General features: G+C 42.1%; 1 long non-coding RNA gene across 1 annotated transcript in view; it reads right to left on the bottom strand.

Annotated features, from left to right (window-relative positions):
• Positions 1 to 316: 316 nt before the first annotated feature.
• The window catches only part of LOC137205727 (uncharacterized), a 104,753-nt gene continuing 88,299 nt past the window's right edge, over positions 317 to 16,770 (bottom strand). Inside the window, exon 4 of the long non-coding RNA XR_010934278.1 lies at positions 317 to 865. This is a non-coding gene — a long non-coding RNA (uncharacterized lncRNA). The remainder of the gene's footprint in view (positions 866 to 16,770) is intronic.

Genomic DNA, 16,770 nt, shown 5'->3' with positions numbered 1-16,770 from the left:
GTTTTCAGAATCTAAGCCCAGAGAGATAGAGAAACAACAGAAGAACTTCTTTGTAGCAAGGTTTTTGAATTTTTTCAAACGTTTGCTGATCAGCTGAACTTCAAGCGGCTGAAGTTCAGCTAATCACACAGATGCCTCTTTCATCTTCATTTTCTTAAGCTCAGGAGTCAACGTTAACACATGTTTCTGATTCGGCCCGACTTCGTTCCTCAGCATGTTGTTTTGTCTAAGTTATTTAATATTGAAAAAAGTCCTCCAGTGTCGTGAGTCTTTTTTGGAGAAAGAAGAGACAGAACTAAATACATGATTTGCAAGGCCCAGGGCAAATGTGCAGCCTTTATTCAAAAGCTGTTAAGAATTTCAAAAGGGTGACAAAAGATAATTAAACCAAGCCTGGGACCTTTCTAAGGGCGGGATCTTATAAGACTGGACAGGTCACAGGCCCAGGAATCCACCCTAAAGAGACATTTCAAAGAGCTCAAGTGCAATTGTTAAAGACCTTCAGACTGGGCATCTTCCTCAGATTCTTTAAAATATGAATTCAGACGGCACAGGGATCTCTAAATGCAGTGGGTCAGCCGTTGGGAGGCGTCTTTTGCATGTGCATCCGTTCACTTCTCACAGTCTACTGAGGGTTTACTGGGCACCATGCATGCTGCTTGAGGCTGGGGATGCAAAGATCTGTAAAGATAGACCCTGCTTTTTATTTCTATTTCTCCAGCATGGCAGAGAGTCTTCTATACACAAGACAGCTCATGAAAGGTCATTTAACGAAATATATGGCTGGGTTGAGGAACTCACATGGATAGAGGCAGATCATTAGATGGTACCTGGTCCAGGGCGACGACTGCTCTGGTCGAGGCATCTGTGGAAGAAAAGTTATCCTCGTCACTTGACTGCCTCATGATGGCTTCGCAATCTCAGCCACACCCGCAGCCTTGACCCTCCTCCAGCTGCTGGTTCCGCAGGCATAGGAGTTCCCAGGCTCTGGCTTGGATACCTCCACAGTGACACGAAGATGGCACAAGCAATACTGCCCCAGGAACATGATGGAAGGAGGAGGCAGCATGCTCGGATCTGCTGACATGACACACTACTCAACCCACGGCAGGCAGAACCACTGCCTTCCTAGAGAGACAAAGGCCGTTCCTCTTCTAGATACATCCCATACCTTCATCACTGTGAGTAGGCTCCTGTACGTTATACCCTAAGGCGGCGGTGGTGGCTTACGCTCAATCAACAGCATCATGTATGGAAAAGATACAGCCAAGCCTGAGTTCCAAACCAGCTCCTCGTCTGCACAGGTGACAAACCCCAGGTGAGTCAGAGAGGTTTCGGAGCATCTTCTGTGTGCAGGTGGTGACTCCACCATGGTGCTTTGATTCTCTGATTGGTGCTTCTCTCTCAGCTTGACTGATGAGGAAACTGAGGCCAAGAGAACTCAGATGCCCTTCCCAAGTGGGCGCTTAACTCAAGGTGCCAGGGCCCCACCTCTTTTCATACCGCACATGACTGGGGCCTCTGTACCCTTGTCTGCAAAGTGAAAAGCAAACCTCTCTGCTAGTTATGTCAAGGGTTGTTGAATGTTCGATAAGGGGGTGGATTAAAACTACCTCGAAAGCTATGAAGCATTGCGGTGATTATGTAAATGACTATGATTATTTTTCCGCAAATAGAAATACACATTTTATATAAATAGCTTTACGGGAAGAACACGATATATGTATTGCTTTGTATTCTTCACCAAGTCTTAAGGCAATTATTTTGATTTTTATTACTGGATTATAAAAATCACATGTGCTTATTGTAGAAAATACAAGTGATATAGACTAAAAATAAGGGAAAACATACCTATAATCCCAGACCCTAGTGGTAAATATTTATAGCCTGTGTTTTCTATGTGTGAGGGCCCATAAAACGTTTTGTTGAGAGAAGATTATATAATGCAGGTGTACACACACCATTTACATCTTACTCTGAAAATTTAACATTCATTCCTTCATTCAACGTGCCTAAGTTTCTACTGTTTCAGGCATATGCTAGATCCTGGGGGGGAAGAGAACAAAACTTAGCAAGGCAGGTAGAATCAGACAAAGCAATTACAGAAATGAACCTGATCAAAGCTCTTGAGGGTGTTGGAAGGAAGAATACGGGAAATGAAAACAGAGGACAAATAGGAGTTAGTAGAATAAAGGGGGGTTGGTTGGAAGAGAAGCAGCCTATGAGTAGGGCCAGGAAAGAGCACAGTGCACAGCAGGTACACAGAACAAAACTAAGATCACTATGGCCACAGCTAAAAGAACAAATGATATGAGCTCTAATGTACGAAATTGCCCACGTCACTGAAACTTTCTGTGAAACATCATTTCGAAGGTCTGGTGCATTTTGAAGGTCTCCACTGTAACATTTTAAAACGTGAGGTTGCAGGTTGCAGACAATCTGTCTCACCTCTGGCTTGCAAGCTGGGAAGCCTTCTTTCCCTGGAGCAAGATTTGGCCCAAGATTCTAAAGAGCTCTGTTATCCTTGTCATCAGGTATCCGTCCCAGAGAAATCAGAAAATGCTGCCTGAAACTATTGTGTTCAAATGCATTTTCACTATATTCTTTGATCTATCTGCACGTGCCTCCGGCTCTCCTGCATCTTTCTGAGGCTCCTTCAAAAATCTCAATGTGAAAGGATTTGCCTGTATTTCCTCATGAGGTGGAGTTTTGAATCCATGCAGCCTGTAGATCCAGGCTGGGCCTGAAAGCAAGACCATGATTCATCCCCTCCTCTGCCTTAGAAGATTCTGTCTTAGGCTTTTAAAGGAAGATAAGATGGTGGCGAGGACGTTGGTGTGAGGTCCACAAGTGTTTGGGGCATCACGTTACCTCTCTGGGTCTCAGTTTCCTCACTGGTAAAAGAGGGTGAATGGAGGCGGTGAGGATTAACGTAAAATGAGTGAGGGCGTGGCAGACCTGGCGCTAGAGGGCGACCCTATAAGAGGGCGTTGCTGTGACAAAGCCCCAGACTTGCCGTCTGCAGGAAAAGGCCTCAGGGGAGGAAACCGCAGGGCCTACTCCATGGACGAGCATTTCCTGACAGGACCGGTCTAACAATGCTTCATTGACGGGCTCCTTTTGTACCCCGTGCTTTCGGTGGGGACTGGGTCTGTATATCAGGGTAATTGGTGTTTTCATTCTGTGTAGGCATCCTAACAGGATTTCACATTCTATAGGAAAGTCCCCAATGAACGATGAATTAAAACCCCGTAATATAGGACTTTTAAAATCCATTTATTATTCAACAACGAAGCCTGAGAGGCTTATGTTGTGTTTGTGGATCACGACACACTTGGAATCAATTAATTTATGTATCTGTGTTCAAAGCAGCCCCTTATCTCATCATCTGCAATGTGTCTGAACTGTGGTGGCCACAGGTACAAGGCAAAGGGGTGAGGGAAGGGATCTCACTTACGTGGAGAACTTACTAAATAGCAAATGCTCTTACTTTGAAATTCTCCCTATCATGATTTGAGACAAGTGCTAGGGTCTGCATTTTATAGAAAAGGAAATTGACACTCAGATTCCTAGGTGGAACTGACAAGGTTGCTTGGCCAGGAGATGTTGGAGCTGAGCCCTAAAGACAGGTACATTTGGTTCCAAAGTCTCTGCTATCTCAGCTCACCTATATGCTGTCTCCAAAGATGAGTGAAAAGTGTCCCCTGTCATCAATTATGCTAAACTTAAGAGAATCTGAATGAGGCCATAAACAGCCCAAGTTTCCTACAGTTTTGAGTCCTTACGCTGAAAGATGGTGGGGAATGGCATGGGCTTGGCTGACTCCTGGAAGGGTCCGTTCTCTGCATGGCAAACCAGTATGAGCAAGGGGAGCATGGGTGGTCAGGGGAGGCTGCAGCACTGCTCTCTAGGAAGGATGCTGGCATGGAGAGGTGGGCAGATTCCAAAACCTCAGTCAACCTAAATCCCGTCAACAAGGTGCTCACAATGGGTGCAGACTCAGAGGTCCATCAATTCAAAAGTTTGAATGTAAGTTTAAATCCTGTTCAATCTCTCTGTCCATTTTTTAATTTAATTGTTATTATTATTACTTGCTATTGAGTTGTAGGAGTTCCTTATATATTTTGGATATTAACCCCTTATCAGATATATGGTTTACAAATATACTCTCCCGTTCCATGTTTCCCATCCACTATGTTGACCTTTTCCTTTGCTGTGCAGAAGCTTCTTAGTGTAATGTAGTCTGATATATTCACTTTTCTTGCTTGTACTTTTGGTGTCATATCCAAGAATCATTGCCTAGACTAATGTCTTGAAGATTTTCCCCTGTTTTTGTCTAGGAGTTTTACAGTTTCAGGTCTTATGTTTAAATCTTTAATTCATTTGAGTTGATATTCGTGTAAGATAATGGTCCAATCTCAGGAGAAATCCAAATGGCGTATATGAAATGATATTCAGGAGAAATATGCAGGAGAAATCCAAACACGTATATGAAATGATATTCAACATCACTAATCATCAGATGCAAATCAACAATGAAATATTGCCTCACACCTGTCAGAATGGCTATTCTTAAAAAAATAAAGAAAGAAAAACGATAAGTACTGGCAAGGATGTGGACAAATTGGAATTCTTATACACTGTTGGTGGGGATGTAAATTCGTGCAACCACAGTGGAAAATAGTATAGAGGTTCCTTAAAAAATTAAATTAGAACTACCATGCAATTCAGCAATCCCGCTTCTGGATATATACCCAAAAGAATTAAAATCAAGATCTCAAAGAGATATTTGTACTCCTACGTTCTCCGGAGCACTATTTACAATAGTCAAGATATGGAAACAACCTAATCAATGAATGGATGAAGAAAATGTGATGTATACGTACACCACACACACACACCAACCTTCAAAGGAATACTATTTATCCTTGAAAATGAAGGCAATTCTGCCATATGAAATAACATGGATAAACCTGGAGGACATTACGCTAAATAAAATAAACCAGTCACAAAAGGGCAAATACTATGTGATTCTACTTTTATGATGTTTCTAAAATAATCAAACATATAGAAGCAGACACAGTAGAATCATGGTTGCCAGCTGCTAGGGTATAAGGTCTCAGTTATACAAGATGAGCACAATTAGAACCCTGCTGTGCAATACTGTGTCCACAGTTAACAACGCTGTATCGTGCACTTAAAAATGTAAGAGGGTAGATCTCATATTGTTTTTCCACAATCACAGTAAATGATCCGGAACTCCCACTGAAAGGTAGGTGGGTCCTCCCATCATCACCAAATCGAGGATCCCCATCAATGGTTCTCCCCTTGGCCTGCATATTAAAATGATTTGGACCAGTTTTAACAAATACTGATGCCTGGGCTTCACCCCCTCAAAGTCTATTTCAATGTCTAGGGTACATCCCAGGCATGAACCTTTTTGAAAATCTTCACAAGTGAATCTAACAGGCAAGGCAAGTTTGAAAATCAGTGACTTAGAGAATTCTCTTATCTTCCATGGGACGCATTTGCACAATTTCAAGGATGAGTCATGTGGTGTTACATTTCTCTTTTACCTCGCAATTTCAATGGCTTTTCCTACTTAACATTCAGTGTTCCCTTCCCTCAGCTTCTTATACCTGCTAATGGTGCATACTAATTCAACTCAGGGCACTAACTCCTTGGATTTCCCAACTCAGAGAGCACTTCTATTTAAAAAGAGACATTGACGCCTTAACACAACAGAAATCACAGGAGATCCGAGGGGCCTTTTGAAGGCTTCTGAAGGAGGCTGCATGGGAAACTCTGTGCTGTAATTGTATACAAGCCAATCCTACCTAGAGTACAAACATTCCTTGGGAAACTGCCATCTGATTCTAAGTTGAAGCCCATTCCTGAGCCCTTGAATTAATTTATCTTTGGAGTTAAAGCAGGATTTCTTTTTCTTTAGAGGTAAGGCAACCTCACAAATCCTAGTTGACCACAATATTCCCAAAGCTCCAAAGGGACTCTCTGGCAGGCGAGCCAGGTGGGCCAGGACAGGGACATCTAGTTCAACACACATGGCCAAACATTGACCCCGTGCCATGCTCTGTTGTACCCTGGGCCCTGCACTCAAAGAGCTGCTTTCCAGGGGATGCAGAGAATTTGGGGGCCACAATTACAGGACAGTGAGATAAACGCTATGAGGGCCCAGAGAATGGGCCCATCACGCAAACTGGAACAGGTGTATGGGTCAGGGAAGACTTCCTGGAGGGGATAAGGACTGAGCTGAGGCTTTTAGGGCACACCACAGCACCAGGAGAGAGGCATTCCAGACGGAGGGGCCGGTGTGGGCAAAGGCATGGAAGGCAAATATATGACTCTGAGGAATTGGGACAATCACTGCGGTAGACTCAAGAGCCTTGGATAATTCTCATCCCAACCGTTTGAAGTTCTCTGTGTGCAATTAAGTAGATACATTTCCTTTCTCGGAGCCCCACTTTCCAGCTGTGAAACAGAGCAGTGAGTGATCGCCTCTCTCCCTCGTTTCCCATGGTTCCAAGTTCAGGAAGACTTCAAAGCCACCATCCTGTGCAAAGCAGATACTTCCATCTGCTTGGGGACTGTAATTCTCTTTTTAGTAAGTGCCAGGCGCCACTCCCTCCTTTCACCCACCCCTGACCAGTCAGCAGAAGAGGCCAAAGGAAATGAAAATAAGTCTTGTGCAACAAGGCAAAACAGCATATGCCGATCATGGTGATCGTGGTGCATTGTGGGGCCCCCATCTGGCCTTGCTGTGTCTCTCCTGGGCAACGTGCTCGGTTGTGTTTGTGCGGGAAAGTGACAGCCAAAGAACAGCGCCTGCGGCGGGTCAGGGCAGAGGCTCCAGGGCTGTCTCCAGGCCTGGTCCCAGGTGTGAACTAACCATTCCCTCGGCTGTGGTTAGCAGGCTATGGTTTATGGTTCCCCAAAAGAAGGTGGAAGGGTCTTTAGAACTGTTTTTCTTTGATATCCTGCCTCTTCTTTCTTCTGGAGAAAAATTAAAATTTGTTCAGAATCCAAAGGCAATAGCATCTGTGGCTGGTACAAGGTAGATCTCCCTCCCCTGGCTGTCCTGTCCTTCACTGCACGACCCTGTTTAATTTAATTTGTTTATTTTTAACTATACTAAGCCCTCTCAGGTATGGCTCTGCCTGCTTAAGGGAGCCCTCAGACAGCACTGCTTCCCAGGCTACAATTCTGTCTCTGCTCGACCGCTAGCCACCTGGCTTTGGGAAGAAAGGCAGAGGCTGACTCTTACTGACTTCCTGCCCATGTCAGTCCCTTCAGAGGAAGCAAACACTCTCATCCATCACGTGATCTAAGCATTATTATTACTGTTGTCATAGTATCATTCTAACTTTACATATGGAAGACCAGCAGCTCTCTCTTAACAGTTGGTTTCAACTGCCTGACTCCAGGGCTTATGGCCTTTTCCTTTTTAATTTTTCTTGCTTATGATGGCTCGTCTAGCTAAGTTACCTTCACTTAAGTTTTCTCATCTGTAAGTAAAGATGATTGCAACAATCATTAAAACGTGGTATAAGTATTAAGATGTGATAGAGTTTGCAAAGCGCTTAACAGAGCGCTGGGCACACAGTGTGTGCTCAGTTAATGCTGATTTATTTCCCATTTTGATCCTGTCTCCTCTGAGAGTCTCTGTGGGAGAGGAATCTTAAGTACCATCCAGCTTATTGTATCAGGTCATAGAGCTGCTGTAACAGAGTACAGCAAACTGGGTGGCTTCAACAACAGAAATGTATGGTCTCACAGTCTGGAGGTCAGAAGTCCAAGATCAAGGTGTCAGTAAGGTTGGTTCCTTTTAAGGTCTGTGAGGGAGAATCTGTTCCATGCAGGTGATGGTTAATTTGTGTCAACTTGACTGGGCCAGGAGGTGCCCAGATTAAACATTATTTCTGGGTGTGTCTGCGAGGGTGCTTGGGATGAGATCTGTATTCGAGCCAGTGGACTCAGTAAAACAGATTGTCCTCCCAGTGTGGGTGGACTGACTAGAACAACAGGCGGAGGAAGGAGGGATTCTTCCCCATTTTTTTTCTGCTGCCTCACTGTTGAGCTGGGACATCTCCTCTCATTTTCTCCTGCCCCCGGACTGGGATTTATATCATCGACTCCCTTGGTTCTTAGCCCTTCAGACTCAGACTGAACATTATACCACTGGCTTTTCCTGGGTCTCCAGCTTGCAGATGGCAGACTGTGGGATTTCTCATCCTCTATAATTGTGTGAGCCAATTGCTCATAATAACTACCCTTTTATATATGCATATATCTGTATATATGTATAGACGTGTGTGTATAGAGGATATACACATATTTCCTATTGGTTCTGTTTCTCTGGAGAACCCAGCCTATTAGGCATTCTATTAGAATGCCTTTCTCTTAGCTTCTGGTCATTTGCTGCAATCTTTGTCATTCTTTGGCTTGCAGAGGCAACACCCCAATCTCAGTCTTCATCTTCACGTGATGTTCTCCCTGTGCACATGCCTGTGTGTCCAAATTTCCCCTTTTTCATAAAGAAACTAGTCATATTGGATTAGAGCTCACCCTAATGACCTCATCTTAATTCACTATTCTGCAAAAAAACCTATCTTTAAATAAAATCACATTCTGAGGTGCTGGGAGTTAGAATTTCAATATGTGAATTTGCAGGGGATGCAATACTACCCATAACACTTATTTTCAAGTTGATGCTAGAATCCCGTTTACGACCTCTCTGTGCCTACCTTTGGTCCAAGTGATGAAAACTGACTCCCTTCCCAAGCAACCTTTCTATCTATGGACATCTTGAAACATCCATTGTTTCCTATAATTCTAGCTCGCATGGACACAGTACATATCAATTTATGTTTCCTTCTGATTCATCCAGAGAATTTGAAGAAAAATGCTTTTTGTTTTGAAAAGCCCAGGCTCCTTGGAGTCTTCCATCACAGACATGCCCAACCTTGGCTGTTCACTGGAATCACCTGGAAAACTTTAAACAAAACCTGATGCCCAGGACTGATTGCAGACCAATTCCATAGAATTTCCAGGGGAGGGATCAAAGCCTCACTTTGCTTTTCAAAGCTTTCCAGGGTACTCCAATGTATAGCCAAGGTTGAGAGAACACGGATCTGTTTGAATACTGGGAGCCTGTCTCATCTCTACCAGTGAGAAAACTGATGGTTGAAGAACACATTTTGAGGTCTTTGGATTCAACTAAATATGACACGCTGGTACTCTAATCCTTAAAAGACTGGGAAAACCCTTCACTAGCTTATGTCAAATATTCTTTGCTTTAATTTTCAAACATGTATATTTAAGAGAGAATGTGAACCATCTGTTTCTAATTCGGTGACACTTAAGTCATCATTGGAATGTTATTTTGTAAAAATATGCTGATGCCTCAGTACTCCATTTGAAAAGGCCTGGTTGTTCAAACTGGAAACCAAGGGGCATGGGCTGGGTCCAGCAGGCCTCAGAGCTGAAAGCCCACAGGATTTAGCTAGTGTCCCAATGTGTACTCGGAACCCCAGAAGAGCTGACTTCTTTATTATCAGGGCCGGGGATGTTACTATGGTCACATTTTTGAAGGGTGTGGGGGATTGTGAGTTTCCTGTGTTTCTTTGTTCCTGTCACATGAGTGTCTTGTGGAAGTTTGGGGATTTTGTTTTCTCTCTCACCATGAGGCTTTTAACCCATTTATCAAACTAAACTGACTTGTACCAGGCTCAGTCTTCTAGAAAACAGACAAAAATGACTAGTCATGATAAAAATCTGAGCTGTGAAACAGCTCAATGACAGAGTAAAATAAATGCTTCCAGGTAAGAAATAAGTTCCAGGAACACACATAGCTCTGAGGGAAATACACATTAATGGAGATCATCATAAAATTTTACAACAAATATATCAGAAACGAATCTACTTCCGTCATTTTATAGATGGAGAAACTGAGGCCAAGAGAGCGAGATAGATAGCAACTTACTCAAGATCACACAAAAAGCTGTTTACATATCCAGTGAATAAATGAGGTATCCTCCCTCCCAGACTAGGCTTTTCCAAAACGCCATCCTGCTGGGAGATGCCCAGATAAAAATAAAAATAAAATATGACCATGATTCATTTAGCCTTGACCAGTTGCACTACTAGCATTTGATATCAAGCACAGTTTTCAAAATAGAGGACCGATCCTGTTTAAAACGCAGGAGATGGGCTTACTGGTGACATGGCATGAGAAAATGGCAAAGGGGACCGGGATGCATGCCCAGGTAGGATGCTGTTTCAAGGTCAGGTAAGAGTGAAAGAAGGCTGCTCAAGCATGGGTGTGAGAGACGGGGTCAGATTTGCATTACTGAACAATGGTTTCCAACCTTGGCTATAAGTTAGAATGATCCAAGAAGATTTTAATATGATACTGATACCCAGACTCCACCCCTCCCCCAGTAACTTAATTGATCAGCAATGGGGTCCAGAAGCTGTTATGATTGAAAACTTTCGTGGTTGAGTGGACATGCTTCAATAGTCCAAGTGAGAGATGATGAAGGGAAGTACTGGCATGATAATGGTTAGAATACGCAGTGGAGACAGCTGTAGGGGAGAGATATGCAAGATATATATATGATTCAGTGGAGCATAGGGATTAGTTGGGTAAGGGGTGAGGGAAGGGGAAGTTTCTGGCTTTGGTGGCTGGGCAGTTGATGGGTCTATTCTCGGGCTGTAGGGAACATGGGATTCTAGGCCGGTTTGATGGGACAGTGATAAATTCACGTTTAGACTTGCTGATTTTGAGATGCCTGTGAAGCATCCGGAGAGAGTTTAGAGCAGCTGATTGGATGAAGGCACCTGGAGCTCAGATAGTCCTGCCTTGGAGATCGCTGCGTGTTAATACCTAAGAACTCTACTTGTATTCAAGGCAAGAAATGAATCTTCCAGCCAGAAGAAGGGCAGCAACAAGATCATGGAAAGTCCTGGAAACCTGAGCGTACACACTGCCACCCCTCCTCTCCCTCTGTCAGATGACAGCTCTTGGACACACCATACCCCACTCTAGGCGTCTTTCCACCCCAGAAAAGGGGTGCATGTCAGGTTGCTAGAAACATGCCATTTTTCATCAGTGAGGACTTTTCCTATCCTAGAGATCTGAGTGTGTAGAGAAGGGTGGGGAGAGTGAAGGGAGACAGCAGGGGAGTAGGCAGTGGGAAGGGGGGTGCAGGGAATCTCCGTGAAACATTCCATTGTATGTAGCTGGCTCTGGAGGGAAGGAGAAATAGATACCAGTAGCAGAAACATCAGGGACCAGAAAAAGATACAAGCAGAGCCTCAGATACTAGTCTCACTAAAAAGTTAAGCAAACAACTCAGTCTTACGTCATGCCCCAGATATCACCAACTATGACTGAGGCCAGACCACAAGTGGGGGCCTCCCCAAGGCTCTGGTCACCCTCCCTCACTCTGCAGAGAGGCTGTCCTGTTTAGTGTGGGGTGTGTGGCTTTGGATCAGAACAGGGAAGCCAGCTCAGGCAACGTCTTCTGCGTCCTTTGGGTAGAAGAGGTAGCCACTTACTAGGAAAGGCACAAGGCTTTGCAATTCAACTTCCCTGTGCATGGCTTCAAGAGACAAAGGTCCCTGATGATACCTGACCTCCACACATCCCAGATGAAAGTTTACAAAAAGGCTCCCAAGGGGGCTTCCCTGGTGGCACAGTGGTTGAGAGTCCACTTGCCGATGCAGGGGACACGGGTTCGTGCCCCGGTCTGGGAGGATCCCACATGCCGCAGAGCGGCTGGGTCCGTGAGCCATGGCCGCTGAGCCTGCGTGTCCAGAGCCTGCGCTTCGCAAAGCCAAGGAATGAGGTTTTCCCCAAGCTCAGAGTCCCTTTGAAATGTATTCCGGATCTTAAGTTCAGATTTGACCACATACAAGCACCATGCAGGGCACCTGACATACGTTTTCCTACTTAATCCCTATAAAAACTTTGCCAAGGTTTTGTTATCTACCTTGACTATGGTAACCTAAGCAATCAATGGTGAATAGGGCCTGTCTAGATCACTCCTGGTCACCATCCACTGCTTCTATAAATACATGGACACATCTATAGACTGACACATTTCCAGGACTGGGAAGGCAGCCTGCCCTGATTCAAGTGTTACCTTGACCTTATTAAGGGATATTTGTTTGTTTGTCAAGGGATGTAAAAATTAATACACCAACTATTAGGAACCCCAAATCTTAAGTTTGAGCTTTACTGTTCACTGGTCTTGTAATTAACAAAGTATGCAATGCACTCTTTGAATAGCAGTTTTCTGTTATAGTAGGGATAACAATACCAAACTTATGAATATTTTTTTTTTTAGATTAAGCATTTAAAATTTTCCCAATAGGGTAAATTTGTCGCCTTGGTCTCACCGTCATTTACGTCAACTAGGGAAGGAAGAAACCACCCAAATATTGGACTCTAGCCCAAAACTACATATTACCTTTATGTTGGTTTTGATGAGATATACTTGGAGTCATTACATTCGGGTAACTTTAAGCTTTAACAATCTAAGTCAATAGTACCTTTAACTAGTACAATGGAAAATAAGATTATCCTTCTAAAATTGAGCCTTGAGGATGATTTGGCATGCCTTTCCACGCACGTCTTCTCCCTGAGCTGAGATCAGCAAAAAATGCCAAACAATGAGCCCAATAGGTTGTATTGGTGAGACATACGGGCTTTGGCAAGGCAGGAAAAAACACCCAATAATTCCAAATTTGACTAAGAGTTGTTTCTTCTGCTTAGGTCCAATGACAACTGGGAAAGCCCAATGGTCCAGTGTCCGCTGCTCTAACCTACTGCTGGTCTCCTCACATGGACCCAGCTGCTTAATTGAGAATATCATTTCTCTTAGAGCTCCATATTTCATCTCAATCTGGTCTAGATATTTTGTAATAACAAGAATATTTAGACATAGGGACAGCCCATATTTGATCTTAAAAGGTGCATGGTTTTTAAAACCAGACTTTTCTGCATCTGGGTCAGGAAAGGCAGAGTGAAGCTGGTTTGGAGCCAAGATCTGTTTCCCCCACTGACTCACAGTGTGGGCACTCTTAAAGCGCAGTGAACTGTCCGCTGCAGAGAACAATGTTCCCCTTGTGAAGATCGCTGCATTCCAGAGCCTGGGCTTCCTCCACAACAGGGCTCAGCGTGCCCGGGTGAGGAGGCTGAAGCATTCGTGCAAGTGAGACTGTGCATTCCACTGTTTTCTGTAGCTCCTCTCCCTTCCTGTCTGAAGGAGTCTAATTGGATGCAGCTGGACCATCCCAGCTCTCTGCACTTGCATGCTTGAGAAAAAGGTGTGGGAAAAGCAGTTCCCACTGTACTCTGAGCCCACAGGCCACCGGAGACCCCTGAGATAAGGGCTCAGACTCTCACTCATGTCACTGCATGTGTTTTCCAACTGCCAAGACCTGGCTACACAAAACTGAAGTCACTCTTTAAGAATGCTTGCAGATTAAACTTATCTTCAGCTTGAAACACTGGGAATAAAAATTAATAAGAAGAAAAGTAATAATTTGTAGCATTACTTACTTCCCCAAATAATTTCCCTGGTGTTATCGGTTGATCGACTACATTAATTTTGTTCTGAAAATGAAATGTTTTTTGACTAGGGTACAAAATAAAGATAAGTAGCATGATGAAAAGAGCATGATTTGGGTTCAAAATCCAGCCTAGTGAATTACCAACTGTGTGACCTTGGGCAAGTCACTTAAAACTTACCTGAATCTCTGTTTCCTCAGGTTACAAATGAGCATATGTGAAAGCACATTTCCAATGGATACAAGGAATTATAAAAAGTGTGATCAGATAGTAATAAAATTAGACTTCTTTCATTGTTTTACTTTTTTTTTTTTGAAAGAGCAGAAGGTATATATCTACATGAATGTATTTTCTTCCAAGAGTTTGTGGAAAGCTTATTCTTATGGTGTAGTAATCCTCAGAACACTTTTGGCTCCCAAACCGGAGATTGATAGAGTGCTTACTTGTGAAACACTTGACTTTGTATGACATGATTTTATAGTCACATCCTTTTGTACCTATTTATTTTTATCCCCGTTGATAAGTCACTCCATTTATTTCCTTGCCTTGTCTTTGAATACTTCTTGGCTCTCTGCAAAAATCAAATCCATTCTCAAAGTTCAAAGATTTGACTTCAGTGAAGAAATCCTTAAGTCTGTTCATCCATGTCTTAAATCAATCCTTTGCATATTGTGAGCAATAACCATGTACAGGTTTTACCTTTCCCCATGGGCTGCTTTGTAAGAGAGAGAATTTACATTAATTGGATGCTTACTGCATACCATGCTCTTTCTATGTAGGTGAAGCTCATGCACATCTGATTTTATCTTCACAATAGTATTGCAAGATAGATAACATTATCTCTAAAGATAAAGACTCTGAAACATAGATATTTTAACTTGTTTTCACCTACCTGATAGACAGGGGAGCTAGAATTAGACCTCAATTTCCTCCATGTCCAAAGTCTATGTCCTTTTCCAACCGGACTAGACTTCTTCTTCATCCATGAAGATATGCACACTAAATAACCAGCCTCATCATTTTACAGTCACACTTTCTTCCCTTATTTGTTCATTCAACCATATTTGTTAAGTACCTTTTGCGAATATGGTCCTGATGGGGACCCATGAGAGATCCACTCAGACTCCCTTGGCTCTGTATGTCCAAAATATTCCATTTCCCCAGTGACTCAAAGTACCACAATAACATGACATGTTTAATAATTGTTAGAAATGAATATGATACAAAATTAATTCTTTACATGCCACAACTCAATAATGCTTTGTCCTCAGAACAACCATAAGTATACTTTAGTTGGATTCAGATAAGATTAAAAAGGAGGTCTAGAATAGAAATATATATATATATATATATATGTATGTATACATACACATATATATATTGAATTATATTTGTCTTCTGGCTTTTATTATACTGTTGGAGATATAATTCTGTGGATCAAAAGTAACACAATTCATCTCCGACATTGAGCCAAGCTATAACAACAGAACTAGCTTTAGCTTCCCACTTGAAAAAAAAAAGTCAAACTAACAAAAAATAAGAGGCAATGGTCTTCAAGGCACTGAGCATCGGGCAACTAAAGACAATGATCCATGAGAGACAGAAAACAAAGGAGGTAAGCCCTACAATTTTTCCAGTTCACCACCTTGAGATAGTTTGCAGACTATGCTGCAGGAAGAAGGAACCTAGGCAGAATGTGGTGAACTTCTTGGGCAGGGAAACAAAGATGAGATTTCAGAGAAACCAAGGAAGTCAGGATTTGTAGGACAGAGTACTGAAGAGGAAGATATGAAGAGAGAGAGAATCCTGGAGAAATGCAAAGGAGGTTCTTTAAGTTTTCACCAGAATATTGATCCAGACAAGCACATGAGTAAACTACCCAAGACTGGAGAAAGAACCATCCAAAGAATTAACAGAAACAGGGCTCAGCACTTACACATGGCTGGAAATAGTACCTGTTTCCACCAGCCAGATTGGAAAAACTCAGTGTACGCTGGGCTTTGGGTAGAATACTGAGGAAATTCATGGCTCAGTAATGGAGAGTAAGCCCTAAATTTCTCTGGATGTGCCTAATGAATGACAAAAACAAGACTCTGAAGGATCAAACTTTTCCCAAATAATTGCATCACAGAATAAACTCAAGAATGTTTACAAGAGTGTAAAAAAAAAAAGTATCTAACAAGGTAGTATTTATAATGTTTTCCATCCAATAAAAAATTCTGACCCAGAACTAATACAAAGGTTAAAATTAGCAAACAAAGACATTAAAATAGTTATTATAAATGTATTTCAAGTATTCACAAAGTTAGAGACATGAAAGAATTTTTAAAAGCCAAATTGAACTCCTAGAGAGAAAAATGATAACACTGGATAGGATTAATGTCATATTAGACACTTCAGAAGAAAAGATAGTGAACCTAAAGGCATAGAAATAGAAGCAACTAAAACAAACCACTGGTAGAATAATAATTTAAAAACTAAAAAGAATAGAACATTAATGAGCTGTAGGAAACTTTAAGCAACTCAATATATACTTTGTAGTCCCTGAATTAGAGAAGAAAGCAAAGGGAACAGAAAAAATATTTGAAAGACAATGGGCAAAATTATTTTTCATTTGATGAAGCTATAAACCTACAGATCTAAGAAATATGAAGAAAACTACACCAAGGCACAAAACTCAAATTGCTCAAAACCAGCAATAAAGACAAGCTCTTAAAAACAACCAGGAAAAAAAAATAGACACATTTTATACAAAGGAACAAAGATAAGAGTGACAGAGACTTCTAATCAGAAACAGAGCAAGCAAGGAGACAGGATAGGAATATCTTAAAAATACTGATAGAAACAAAATGTCAACCTTGAATTCTATACCCAGCAAAAATATCTTTCAAAAACCAAAAGTGAAATAAAGACATTTTTGGAAAAGCAAAAGCTGAAAGCCTCATCACCAGCAGACACACACTCTAAAAATGTTAAGGGAAGTCTTTCAGGCTTCCTTTCAATCTTTTAGGAAAATAATATCAAATGGAAATATGAGTCTAGGCAGAGGAAAAAAGAGCAATAGAAATGCTTACTACCTGGGAAATAGATGGCTTTTTAATTATGGAAATCACTTTCCATGATAACTGACTGTAAATAAAAATAATAACATACAGAATAACATGTATAAGTAAAAT

The sequence above is a fragment of the Pseudorca crassidens genome, chromosome 14 (genome assembly GCF_039906515.1).
Source record: "Pseudorca crassidens isolate mPseCra1 chromosome 14, mPseCra1.hap1, whole genome shotgun sequence".
Classification (NCBI taxonomy): domain Eukaryota; kingdom Metazoa; phylum Chordata; class Mammalia; order Artiodactyla; family Delphinidae; genus Pseudorca; species Pseudorca crassidens.
The sequence above is the reverse complement of the archived record's forward strand: the minus strand, read 5'-3'. Positions and strand labels throughout refer to the sequence as shown.